Source organism: Lipotes vexillifer, unplaced genomic scaffold (assembly GCF_000442215.2).
Source record: "Lipotes vexillifer unplaced genomic scaffold, Lipotes_vexillifer_v1.1 scaffold293, whole genome shotgun sequence".
Taxonomy (NCBI): domain Eukaryota; kingdom Metazoa; phylum Chordata; class Mammalia; order Artiodactyla; family Lipotidae; genus Lipotes; species Lipotes vexillifer.
This window is the reverse complement of record NW_006782084.1, coordinates 509,799-524,079: the sequence shown is the minus strand read 5'-3', so window position 1 is coordinate 524,079 and position 14,281 is coordinate 509,799.

Sequence of the window (14,281 nt, the reverse complement as noted above, 5' to 3'; positions counted from 1 at the left end):
CAGCCCTCTGCCCTGCTGAAATGATGTCTCCTGCCCCCTGCGGCCCGGAACACCTGCGCCTGCAGGCCTTGTACATCTTCCATCATTTTGAATTAGAATTACTTCTTTATTTATAGCTCTCACCTGAATGTAGTTTCCTTGAGGAGCCCACTACATTTTCCTTCTCTTTGATTCTCCAGGGCAGCACAGTTCCTGACACTTAGTAAATTCTCCAAAAGTCTCTGCTGAGTGAGTGAATGAAGGAGGGAAGGAAGGAAGGAGGTGGACAGGAATATAGTGTATGGAGTCATTTGAAACTCGAGAAAAATATTAGAAACCTGAATGATGTTGAATGAAAATGGTGAAGAAGATTCAGGATGTAAAACTTACTTAATGTGTGGGTTATGGTGAGGATCAAGATTAACAAATGTATTTGGAGCACTGTAGGAATCAGTCTCCGCAAGAAAGGGTGCGACCCTGATTTATAGTGGTTTATAACGAAACACTATTTACAAAGTTATGGGCAGAGTGAAGGGAACCAAAACAGGAAGGGAAAGACCTAGGTTCTAGCCAGTGCTGGAAGCTGTCATGACTGTTTCGGGGCCTGAAGGAACCTGGGAGGGAGCAGTTATAGGGGCCTCATGAGAGCTGTACCTCTGCGACAGGGGCCATCTGGCAGGACAGGAGCAGAGCAATTGTTACCAAGCTGGAGCCTGTCAGGGAGGAAGCTGAGAAAATGAACAGCCTGTCCCCTCTTCTCCTGCCCTCTGATCTCTTCCAATTGGCTGACCCAGCCGGGAGTCAGTGGTCCAGGAGTCCACAGAAGCCAGCTTTCCAGAACACAGTGCAGGGTGGAGAACTATGGACAGTGGGGCTGGAGAGACAGACAGCGACTATGAACGTGAGCATGTTCTGTCCATCTCAGTGCTGGTGTGGAGGATGCAGCAGAGAGCAGGGTGTGATGAGTCCTTGACCATGATCACAGAGTTCTGAGTCTGGGGGAGAAACAAATAGGTAAACAAGCAATTACAATAACAAACTAATATAATAACAATTACAATGCATGTCATGATATGAGAATGTGTCTGAAACTTGACAAGTCCTTAGAAGGGCCACTCATCAAAGCTTGAGGCTCAGAGAAAGTGATGCCAAGAAAAAGTGGCATCCAAATTGGCACCTTGAATAGCTAGCTAACTTCAAAAGATATGCTTAAGAGGATGAAAGGAAAAGCCACCAACTGGCACAAAATATCCGCAAATCATATACCTGATAAAGAACTTGTATCTGGAATATATAAGGAACTCTCCAACTCAACAATAAGAAAAACCCAAATATCAAATGGGCAAAAGATTTGAGTAGACACTTTACCAAAGAAGATGTACAGATGGCAAATAAACGCATGAAATGATTTCCAAGACCATTAGACATTAGGGAAATACAAGTTTATACCACAGTGATATACTTTACACATCTATTAGAATGGTTAAAGTTAGAAAGACTGACCACACTAAGTGCCAGCAAGGATGTGGAGAAATTGGAACTCCTACCCACCGCTGATAGGAATGCAAAATGGTGCAAACACTTTGAAAAATTGTTTGACAGTCTTTTAAAACGTTAAAAAAAAAAACCAACATATAACTATTTCGTTTCCTAGAACCGCCGTGACAAAGCGCCATAAACTGGGTGGCTTAAAACAACAGGAATTAGTTCTCTCACAATTTTGTATGCCAGAAGTCCAAAATCAAAGTGTCGGCAGGATTGGTTCCATCTTGAGGGTCTGAGGGACAGTCTGTTCCTTGCCTCTCAACCAGCTTCTGGTGGTTGCTGGCAATCCTTAGCATCACTTGGCTTATAGTACATCATCATATGGATTTCTTCCCTTTATATCTCTCTTATAAAAACATCAGTCTTGCATTTAGGGACCACTCTGATCCAGTATGACCTGATTGTAGCTAATTACATCTGAATATACCCTATTTCCGAATAAAGTCACATTCTGAGGTTCCATGTGGACATGGTTTTGGGGGGACACTATTCAATCCAGTACAACAACCATATGGTCCAGCCGTTCCACCCTTAAGTGTTTACTCAAGAAAAATGAAAACACATGTACATATAAAGTTTGTACATGAATGTTCATAGCAGCTTTATTTGTAATAGCCCAAAAGTGTACACAACTCAGATACCCAGCAACGGATGATTAGATAAATAGATTTAGATATATCCAAGCAATGGAACCCTACTCAGCAATAAAAAGGAATGAACAGCTGATGAATGTAACAACATGGTTGCATGTTGAAATAATTATGCTGAGTGAAAGAGCTAGGCAAAAAAGAGTACATACTTTATGCTTCAACTTCCATAAAATTCTGGAAACTGTAAACTAAAATGTGGTGACAAAAAGCAGGTGAGTGGTTGCCTGGGAATGGGAATGGGGGGCTGATGGGAGAGGAGAGACTTAGCTGAGCAGAAAAATGTTCCAGAACAGAGGGAATAGAGGCAAGAGTGGACATGAGGTGTTTGAGAAGTTCTCTTAGCAGGGAGATTGGGTACTGAGGTGGGAGGTTCTAGGAACATTAGGGCTAAATAGGAAAGCTGAGATTAGGTCTTAAATCATGTTAAAAAACCTTTATGCTAGAGCCAGCAGGGAGCCATTAGGGGGTTTCATTGTGACCAGATTTATGTGTTATATTTTAGAAAGAACATTCCTGCCATAGTATGGAGAATGGACTGGAGGTGAGCAATTCATAAGGGTTAAGAGGCTGCGGCAGGATCCTGGATAAAGAGATGGCTCTTGTCTGGACTAGAAAGGAGAGAGTAGAAGACTGGGGAAAGTGAACACACCTTGTGAGATGTATAAGAGGAAGGATCAGATCAACAAGACTTAGTGTTTGAGCGGGTGTGTTGGGGAGAAAGAGAGAGTTATCAAGAATGATGTCCCATTTCTGGCATGGCAACCTAGTGGCTTCATCCTCTGAGAAACAAGTTTGGGGAAGGAGTAGGGTTTCAGTCTGGGATGCATTGAGAGGCTGGTGAAGATGTCTAGGGGGCAGTTCCATATATGGGTATTAAAGTCAGAAAGCATAGACTTGGACGTTATCTGTTGTTGATCATTAAAACCATGGGAGTAGATGGGATTGTTGTAGGTCAAGAGAGAAGAGGAGAGGCCTGAAAAGAATCATAGGGAACAACATTTGGGGATAGCTAGAGAAACAGACTGAGAAGGAGTTAGGTGTCTGAAAGCTGGGGAAAAGTGTTTCAAGGACAGAATCATTGACAGCTCCGTATTCTCTGGAGAGATCAATGGATGTAAGGGCAGAAATGTGCACTGGGTTTGGGGACGAGGAGGGAAATTATGACCTTGGGGAGAGTGCTCCTAATGGTTGGGGGAGAAGGCACGTCAGTGGTTTGGGGATGACTAAGACGACTCTTCCCAGCAGCTGGTGGCCGTGGGGCACAGGACATGTAGCTGTACAGGCTGTGCGTATATGGTTGCAGATGAGGGTGAACCGGTTGCTGCTATTTTTGTTACTTTGTTATTTTTAATTCTTTTTTATTATTTATTTATTATTTATTTATTTCTTTTTGTGGTACGCGGGCCTCGCACTGTTGTGACCTCTCCCGCCGCGGAGCACAGGCTCCGGACGTGCAGGCTCAGCAGCCATGGCTCACGGGCCCAGCCGCTCCGCGGCATGTGGGATCTTCCTGGACAGGGGCACGAACCCGCATCCCCTGCATCGGCAGGCGGACTCTCAACCACTGTGCCACCAGGGAAGCCCTACTTTGTTATTTTTTAGATGAGAGCCTTGAGCACATCTAAATGCGGATGGGAAGGATCCAGCAGAGAGGGGGAAGTCAAAGATACTTACTGTTGGAAAATTCAGAGTGAGGTCCTTGAGAAGGAAAAAGTTTCCAGAGCAAAAAGTGAAAGGATTCACTTTAGAAAGGAAGCTGATGCCTCCCGTGATAGCAGGAATATAGGAAATAATGGTTGTAGACACAGGTAAATCTGTAAACTGTAAAGAGTTGAGAGTTCTCTCCTCTGCTAAGTTCTAGTTTCTCTGTGAAACTTTAGCAGGGGCGTTCATCTGCTGAGCATGAGTGGAGAGCTGGAGTTGGGGAGAGGAGGTGAGATTGGCTCTGGCGTCCTCAGAGAGAGCTGCTGGGGAAATGTGGCCGGAAATCTGGGCATAACCAGGGGCCCAGATGTGGTCAGGGACTATGATTTTAGAGTGGATTTTTGTTTTCTTTTTTTCTTTCTTTTTTTTTTGGCGGTACGTGGGCCTCTCACTGTTGTGACCTCTCCCGTTGTGACTCTCAACCACCGCGCCACCAGGGAAGTCCCAATTTTTGTTTCCTTAATGATGCTCAGTAGCCCAGGTACGTGCAGGGAGAAGGTGGACACTGGGCTTCATCCAGATTGATGTCACCCAATCAGGATATTACCTACAGGGAGTTGAAGATACTGGCAGGAGAGAAGTTGATGATGATGATGGGATCTCACAGGACGTGGCTCCATGATCACAGGTGGACAAGCTGAGGCAGACACAGGGGGCTCTGGGGCCATACTGCCAGTCTCAGACCCTGGGTTTGTCATCTGCTGGTTGTATGACTAGGGCAGGTTTTATCTCCCGGTGCCTTAGTTGCCTCATCTGCAAACTTGGAACAATAATAGTGCCATTTCATTGGTCTGTTATGGAGATTGAAAGAGTAAATACCTGGAAGCTGCTTAGAACGGTGACTGGCAGAGTAAACACTCAGCAAAGGTAGTTTTTATTATTGTTATTACTTACATAAAAAGAAATATCTGGGGGGCAAACAAAGACTGAGGATTGATTTGGTCTCTTGCTGGGTTGAGAGAAAAGCCATACATAGACCTTATTTCTTACAAGGAGCTGCCATTTCTGGAGTGCCTGCTGTATCCACAGCATGGTGGTGAAGAGGTAAGTCTGCTTGGGTGGGAGTCTGCTCTGTGACCTACACCAAATCACTGTGCCTCGCCCAGCCTCTCTTTCCTTTCTGTAAAAGGGAGCACGACGAGTGCCCACCCCATAACACAATACATGCAAAACACCCCAAACCTGGCAAGTAGTGAGTGCTCATGAGATGTAACTACAATTATTAGATGGTACCCACAACAGTTACACTGTGAAGTAGGTATTATTACAGTCATTATATACTGATGAGGACAGAGAGCTTAAATGACTTACTGTTAAAGCCCTACCCTGAACTACTCATTAACTTCACATAATAAGCTATCTCATTAAGAGAAAACTGTACTGTAGATAAAAGAGAATATTGGTTTACATAAGACATGAGTTTTCTAACCTATTTAATATGTACTTTCAGCAGCTTTCCCCCAGCCATTTATTAAACACTTATGGATGTGTTCAAAATATGGCTTTATGTTGTGATTTACCAGTACTGTGGTATTTTAACTAATAACGCCCACAGTGACTGGAGTACTAAGGGGTGAAAACAAGTAAAAATTCATTGGGCTAAGGGCCAATGTCCATAATGAGTTAATGAACTAGTTTTTCACCTTAGTCTAGGCAGCAATTTATATCAATTTAACTCAATTAACGGCTTTCCCAGTGTGTGGTATTTAGCCAGAAAGTTCCACTCACTTGGAAGTTTTAGCTGAGCCTCTGTCTTGATTGGGTCTTCATAGGGTATCTTAAGTCTCCCCTGTCAACACACAGCCTAATTTCTGCATACTCATGCTCTCCTTCTGCTTCTCACACGTAACCTCATAGAGGATGTGCAGAGGTAGCAGGCAAAGGGGCATCATCTGTAAAGGAAAGAGGAGACCCCTCCGGAGAGCATGTCACATGTTTTCTGAAACCCACCTGGCCCAGTGGTGCTCAGCCCTCACTATGGTCAGAGTGCCCTGGAGAACTTTTGAAAAGCACCAATACGGAGGCCCCTACCCCCAGTGATTCTGATTCAAGGGGTCGGGGGTGGGACCCAGGCAGCAGTACTTTTTTTTTAAGCTCCCAGAGTAATTGTAATGTGCAGCTGGGGTGGGGAACATCTTGCTTCTCCCATGAACGAGCATTGGATTCTGAGTAGATGAGGGCAGGAGATAATGTCTGGCCCTTGAAAAAAAAGTGAAACCAATAAGAAACCTCTCAGTTCAGGGAGAGAGGTGAGTTTTAGATGTAAAGTTTCCACTTGGCTGTGTTGTAATCACACAGGGAGAGAGAAGCAAGGTATGGGCAGCCACAGCAGACCGGGATACCTGGCCTGGCTGTCACGGGGTATGGGACTGCCTGACTCTAGGGACCCCATTTGGAAACTTATGCTACCAAAGAGCCTTCTCCAGCCGTGCATCTCTGGTTGTCACCCTGCAGGCTATAACTTTCCAGAACCTGGTGATGGATCAATATTTATTTTACCATTTATTAATCATTTTCTAGTAATTTAGATATCCTATTCCATTTAATATTCAGAAAAGTGTGTAAGGTAGTTTTTGTAATCACCAATGCGCCTTTTAAATAGAAACAATAACAAAATCGAGGGGTGGTTGCACCTTTTGATTTCATCTAAAGAATCCCCTGATAAATCGAAGCAGAGTCTGTGGGTGTGTTCACATGTTAAAGGACTAGGTAAAGGGAGGAGGAGGAGAAAGACAGAGCAGGGAGAGGTGATGGGTTAAAAATTCTCCTTCCATTATTTCTCAGCTGTGTTCCTTTGGTCAAATTACATAATCTTGCTGAGTTTCCTCACTATATAAATAAAAAAAAAACCTACCATAAAAATTTCCAGCAGGGGGCTTCCCTGGTGGCGCAGTGGTTGAGAGACCGCCTGGCAATGCAGGGGACACGGGTTCGTGCCCCGGTCCGGGAAGATCCCACATGCCGCGGAGCGGCTGGGCCCGTGAGCCATGGCCGCTGAGCCTGCGCGTCCGGAGCCTGTGCTCTGCAACGGGAGAGGCCACAGCAGTGAGAGGCCCGCGTACCGCAAAAAAGAGAAAAAAAAAATTTCCATCAGAAGAAAGAGAAAAGAAGTTGCCTTCCTGCTCAAGACACCGATTTCGCTACTTTCCACCCAACACACCAGAGAATTTCTGGGAATTTCCTTCCACTCAGACTTGTATAGAAAGAGGTTACACTAAAGAAGACCTTGATCCTTGTCCTCGTCCAAAAAGACAGCAACCTAGGGCTTCCCTGGTGGTGCAGTGGTTGATCGTCCGCCTACCGATACAGGGGACACGGGTTCGTGCCCCGGTCTGGGAAGATCCCACATGCCGCAGAGCGGCTGGGCCCGTGAGCCACGGGCGCTGAGCCTGCACATCCGAAAAAAAGCCGTACAATGCAATATTTTCTCCAAAAGACAAAGAGCAGAAGATATAAATGTTGAAGCAAAAACAGGAGAGGTGACAATATTCTTTTTATTTATAGTTAAAGTTGGTACTAAACATTGATTTTTTTTATCTGAAAACTGATTTATAAATCATTTTTCTATTGAAAATGTTTTGAAATGGCATTTACCCATCACACAGACAACTATTTAAAAATGGATAAGTTTATGTCGTATTTTCTTGCTTTTGCACCTTTAAAATAAGGTGCTTTTATTTTGCATTCTTAAGTTAAAAGTTGTTTATTACTTTATTTGGTAAAACCTAATTACAATTTTGAAAAAAAAAAACAAAACCTACAATAAAAAGCTACCATTCAGGGTTGTTGTAAAATGCGAAATAACATGAGTCAAATGCCACGCACCAGCAGGGCCACCCAGATACTCTGGGACCCACAGCCATTCTGCAGGAGGGAAAATGATCCCAATGGATCAGGGGCAGAGAGTCTATGGTGTGTTCCTACTTGTCTTATAATGTGTGCTTGGACGGTTGGAGACTTGTCAAGTTTTATTTCTAAGACAATTCAAAATGTTAAAGCTCAGCGTGGAAGAAAAAATAGACATAAGATAGTCATGGGGCTATGAAAAGGAGCTAGACAAAGTCCTCACCTGCCCTTCTTAGGTTAAACCAGTTAAGTATTAAAGTCCACTGTAGCTTTCTGAGAAAAAGGTCTGCAAAGCTAAGTGAATAGAGCACTGAGAAGGTGGCAAACCTGCTTTATATTGCTCGGCTTCTAGAATCTTCAAAAGCATGCTGCTTAGCTTTTGCATTCCTTAACAATTTTTCTAAGTTAAAACAGGAGTCATAGTGTTGTCGAATGTATGGATTTTGTAAGAGGGGAAGATATGATTGGCTAAATGACCAGGAATTTATGAATATAACTTAATTTTTCCTGTATTAAATCAACATATAGTTTTGTTCCTGCATAGTGGCTTTATTTTCATTTTATTACTAGAAAAAAAGCAATTTATTAATATAAGGCCAGAAACCTCAGCCTTTTAAACTAAGATTGATGGGCTAAATAACATTTTTAACATATTCCTAGTGAATCCAGTGAATTAGAAAATTATAGGAAACCTTTATTGAGATGAGATTGACAAACAATAAACTACATAAATGTAAAATGTACAATTTAAGAATTTTTGACATATCTTTACACCCATGAAGCCATTATCATAATCAAGACAGTGAACATATCCATCATCCTTACTAATTCCACTGTGATGCTTGGTAAGCCCTCTCTTCTATTCCTCCCCATCCCAGGCCCCAGTCAACTATAGATCTGCTTTCTGTCACTATAGATTAGCTTGAAATTTCTGGAATTTCATATAAATGAAATCATATAGTATATGCTTTTTTGGGGGTCTGGTTTCTTCACTCAATATCATTATTTGCAAATATAGCCATATTGTTGCATGCATTAAAAGTTCAATTATTTTTTATTGCTGAGTCATATTCCATTGTATGGATATACCACAATCTGTTTATCCATTTACCTACTGATAGACATTTGGGTTGTTTCCAGTATTGTGCTGTTATAAATAAAGTTGCGAAGAACATTCATGTATAAATCCTCATGTGGACACATCCTTTCATTTTTCTTGAGTAAATACCTACAAGAAGAATAACTGGATAACAGAATAGTAATGTATTTAACTTTTTTTTTTTTTTGCGGTACGTGGGCCTCTCACTGCTGTGGCCTCTCCCGTTGCGGAGCACAGGCTCCGGATGCACCGGCCCAGTGGCCATGGCTCACGGGCCCAGCCGCACGGCGGCATGTGGGATCCTCCTGGACCGGGGCACGAACTCGTGTCCCCTGCATTGGCAGGTGGACTCTCAATCACTACGCCACCAGGAAAGCCCTGTATTTAACTTTTTAAGAAACTACCAAATTGTTTTCCAAAGTGCTTGTACCATTTTACATTCCCACCAGTAGTATGTGAGTTCTAGTTCCTCTATATCCTCCTCACTGTTATGGATTGAATTCTGTCCTTCCAAAAGATGTTAAAGTCCTAATCCTCAGTACTTGTGACCTTATTTGGAAATGAGGTTTTTACAGGTGATCAAGTTAAGATGAGGTCATCGTGACATTTGGACACAGAGACAGGCATGTGTACAGGGAAAATACCATGTGAAGATGAAGGCAGAGATTACGGTGATACGTCTACAGGCTAAGGAATGCCAAAGAATGCCAGAAAACCACCAGAAGCTAGGAAAGGGGCGTGGAACAGATCTTTCCTTCACAGCCCTCAGAAGGGACCAACCTTCTGACACTTTGACTTTGGACTTCTAGCCTCCAGAACTGTGAGACAATAAATCTTGTTGTTTAAGCCACCTAATTTGTAGTACTTTTTTATGGGAGCCCTTGGAATTTAATATTCTTGTCAACACTTGGTACGGTCAGTCTTTTAAATTTTAGCCATTCTAATAGGAGTATAGTGATATTTCATTGTGGCTTAAATTTGCATTTCTCATACAGCATGGTGCTGTATGTAGTTAATAAGTTTATGTATTGTTATGTATTGAAATTTGCTAAGAGAGTAGATTTTAAGTGTCCGCACCAAAAAAAAAAAAAAAAAAAAAGGTAACTATGTGAGGTGATGGATATGATAATTAACTTTATCATGGCAATCATTTCACAACATATACATATATTGTATAATTTAAATGGATACAGTTTTATTTGTCAATTATACCTCAATTAAAAATAAATAAATTTGCATTTCTCTAATGACTAGTGATGTTGAAAATCTTTTCATGTACTTATTTGATAACCATATATCTTCTTCGGTGGAGTATCTGCTCAAATATTTTGCTCATTTTTTATTTGATTGTTTTATTACTGAGGTTTGAGAGTTTTTAATATGTTGTGGATATGAGTTCTTTATCAGATATATAATTTGCAAATATTTTTCCCAGACTGTAGCTTATTTTTTCATTCTCTTAATATTGTCTTTTGAAGTGCAGAAATTTTAGATTCTGATAAAGTTCACTTTATCAATTTATTCTATTATGGATCATGCTTTTGAAATCTAGTTATCTTTGCCTAATCCAAGGTCATGATGATGTTCTGTGCTTTCTTCTAAATGCTTTATATTTTAAGACTTTACTTTTAGATCTCTGGTCCATTTTGAGTTAATATTTGTTACTATGAGTTTCATTTGTTTACATGTGAATAAGCCCATTTGATTTTAAATATTGTGAGATTCAATTTGCTAGCATTTTGTTTAGAATTTTTTCCGTCTATGTTCATGAAGGATATTGGTCTTTAGTTCTCTTTTCTTGTAATGTTTTATCTGGCTTTGGTATCAGATTAATGCTGGCCTCAAAGAATACTTTGGGAAGTATTCCCTTCTCTTCAGTTTTCTGGAAGAGTTTGGGTAGAATTGGTAGGTATTTTTTGTTCCTTAAGCATTTGGTAGCATTCGTCTGTGATGCTATCTGGGCCTGATGTTTTCTTTGTGAGAAGGTTTTTATTATAATTTCAATTTCTTCTGCAGATATAAGGCAATTCGGGTTACCTATTTTTTTTTTCTTGAACAAACTTTGGTAGTTCTTGTCTTTCAAGGAATTTTTCCATTTTATATAAGCTTTCAAATTTATAGGCATAAAGTTGTTCATAATAGTCCCTTATTTATTCATTTACTATCTTTAGAATCTAGAGTGATGTCACCAGTCTCATTCCTGATATTGGTAACTTGTGTTCTCTTTTTCTTTCCCTCATCAATCTGGCTAAAGGTTTACCAATTTTATTTACCTTAAAGAAGCTTTTGGTGTATTGATTTCCTCTATTGTTTTCCTGTTTTCTATTTCAGTTTGATCTTTATTATTTCCTTTCTTCTGCTTACTTGTGCTTTATTTTTTTCTTCTTTTTCAGTTTCTTAAAGTAGAAGCCTGAGGTCATTGACTTGAGACCTTTCTTGTTTTCTAATATAAGCATTTATTGCTATAAATTCCCTCTAATTACTGCTTTGGTGGCATGTTATGTATTCTGGGATATTGTACTTTCATTCAGTTCAAAACCTTTCTAACTTTCATTTTGAGTTCTTCTTTGACTATGGGTTACTTAGAAGTGTGTTATTTACTTTCCAAATATTTGAGGATTGTCCAGATATCTTTTTGATATTAATTACTAATGAAATTCCTTGGTCGAAGAAGACACTTTATGACTTAAGTCCTTCTAAATTTATTGAGATTCGTTTTATGGCCTGGAGGAGTATGGTCTATTATGCTAAATATTTTTGTGTGTGAAAATTATAGTACCTTGTTTATTTATATCATACCTGTTGTAAGCATCTGTAATTATTTTTTTAAATTAATTTGTATTGGAGTATAGTTTCTGCTGTACAGCACAGTGAATCAGTTACACACATACATATATCCACTCTTTCTTAGATTCTTTTCCCATACAGGCCATTACAGAGTATTGAGTAGAGTTCCCTGTGCTATATAGTAAGTTCTTATTAGTTATCTATTTTATATATAGTAGTGTGTATATGTCAATCCCAATCTCCCAATTTATCCCTCCCCCGCCGCACCTTTCCCTCTTGGTAGCCATAAGTTTGTTTTCTACATCTGTGACTCTACTTCTGTTTTGTAAATAAGATCATTTGTACCACTTCTCTTAGATTCCACGTATAAGTGATATCATATTATATTTGTCTTTGTCTTACTTCACTCAGTGTGACAGTCTGTAGGTCCATCCATGTCACTGCAATTATGCTAAATATTTCATGTGTGCTTAAAAAGATCATGTCTTCTTCTGTTTTTGGTTAGAGTGTTCTAGAAATGTTAATTAAGTAAGCTGGGACAATTGTAGGACTGTATGGTCAGGCCACCCAAGATGGCTGTTCTCTTGCTTTCCTTATATCCCCTGCTGGAGCAGTCCCTGCCTTACCTACACCCTATTCATCTGACTGACCTTCCCTTTTAATCATAGAGCCTAATCAGTAAATGCCTACCTACTTGCCCCTGGCACCAGCTAGTGGTTGTTCTAATCTTTAGGTCAGAACTCTCTCCAATATGATAGTTTGTCAAAGGGTCATTGAGAGGCATGCTCCTCTGCTCGTTTCTCTGGTAACCAATGAGCCAACCTGACGTCAACTTCCATTATAACTGGTAACCTCCCTCTCCCCAGGTAGCAAAGACTGCTGCCTTGTCTTGCCTATCATCTGACTCACTGGGTAGGGTGTCGCTCCAGGACCTTGCTTCAGACATGTAAGATTCCCTCCATCCATTAAACCATTGATGTCTCTGTCGCTGACTCCGGGCTCTTTCTTCAGTCTTGAGGCTGGGCAAATAGAGGGCTTGCAAGCCTGCGGGATACAGCCCAACAGGGACTCACCTTGTTTGTTTCCTATATCTCAGGGATAACTGCCCTTTAATGCCTGATGTCCATTGTCTTGAAAACCATTGTTTCATGTATTTTATTTGTTTGTTTTTGTTTATACATGTGGCAAGGTAAATCTGGTTGGTCCCCATTACTCTGTCTTTTTTTGAAAGCAGAAATGTCTTTTTTTAGGGATATTTTTTCTCACATCTGCATTTGACCTTTAGATGAGGGGAAGCAGGAGACAGGAAGAAAACACTAGCATAAGGAACTCTAGAAATCTGTAAAATAACATTTTTTTCAATGGCTTATGACTCTGCTTGGTTTCTTCCCAAGGAGTATGTGTGGTGTGTGTGTATGATTAGTACATACGGTAATGCATTTCACACTTAGCTAGAATGAGTAGACTTCAGAACCAATGAGTAAACAAAAAGCAAACCAACCAATCAAATCTGAGCAGCCAAGTTAGATGTAAAATCTTAGAAGCATGTTACTGAAGTCTCTGGGCTAAAAAGTCTGTGTTTTTAAGGGTACAAATGAACTTATGTACAAAACAGAACTAGAGTCATAGATGTGGAAGATAGGCTTATGGTTACTAGGGGATAAGGTGGGGGAGGGATAAACTGGGAGCCTGGGATTGACATATACACACTACTATATATAAAATAGATAACTAACAAGAACCTGCTGTATAGCACAGGGAACTCTACTCAATACCCTGTAATGGTCTATATGAATCTTAAAAAAAAAGAGTTGATATAGGTATATGTATAACTGATTCACTTTGCCGTATACCTGAGGCTAACACAACACTGTAAATCAACTATACTCCAATAAAAATTTTTTAGAAGTCTGTGTTTTATTTAAGGAGAATACTTCAGACCCATAGTCTTATGAGTGATTCTAACATTGGGACATCAGGTTTCCATCCAATTTCACAGAAATGCTATTTGAAGGACAAGGGGCTGCACTAGGCATTCACCCTGAGAAGCCTGATGAGGGGTCCCATCTGCACTCCAGCAGCCATCCCTTTCCAGGCCAGGGCATCCCTGTTTCTGAAGCTTCCGGTCCATCTTAGGCAGTGCGGGAAAAACACTGACCAGGTCTTCCCTTCACCTTTCTTTTCCTAGGCTCCATGAAGACCATTTGCCTTCCGTTAGCATTGTCTTTCCTCAGACCATAGAGTAGAAAGTACCATCAACTGTCTTATATCTTTCTTATAGAAATCACATTCCAGCCCTTTTCTAGTTGTCTTATTTCTATTTATGGATATCCACATTTTCCTGAGTCACTTATTCCAAGATGGTCTCTTGGGTTATTTCTACAGGGGTTAATCATCTCCATTTGTGCTGATTTTCACTAGTGTCACTTCCAGAGTAATTTAACTTCCCGTTCTGGGGACAGCACACTTGCCCTCTGGGGGCTGGATAAAGCGACGCTGTGCTTAAACCAAATCACCCAGGCAGCTCGACAGTACTTTCTATACCATTCCACTTCCTCCAGTGTGATGAAATACTCTGCCTTGGGTTTTTTCTCTGGTCCTCTGCCTTTAATTGTACACCCTGAGGGGGTTGTGTGACTCACCTCCGTGAGCTACAGAAAATCTGCATCTC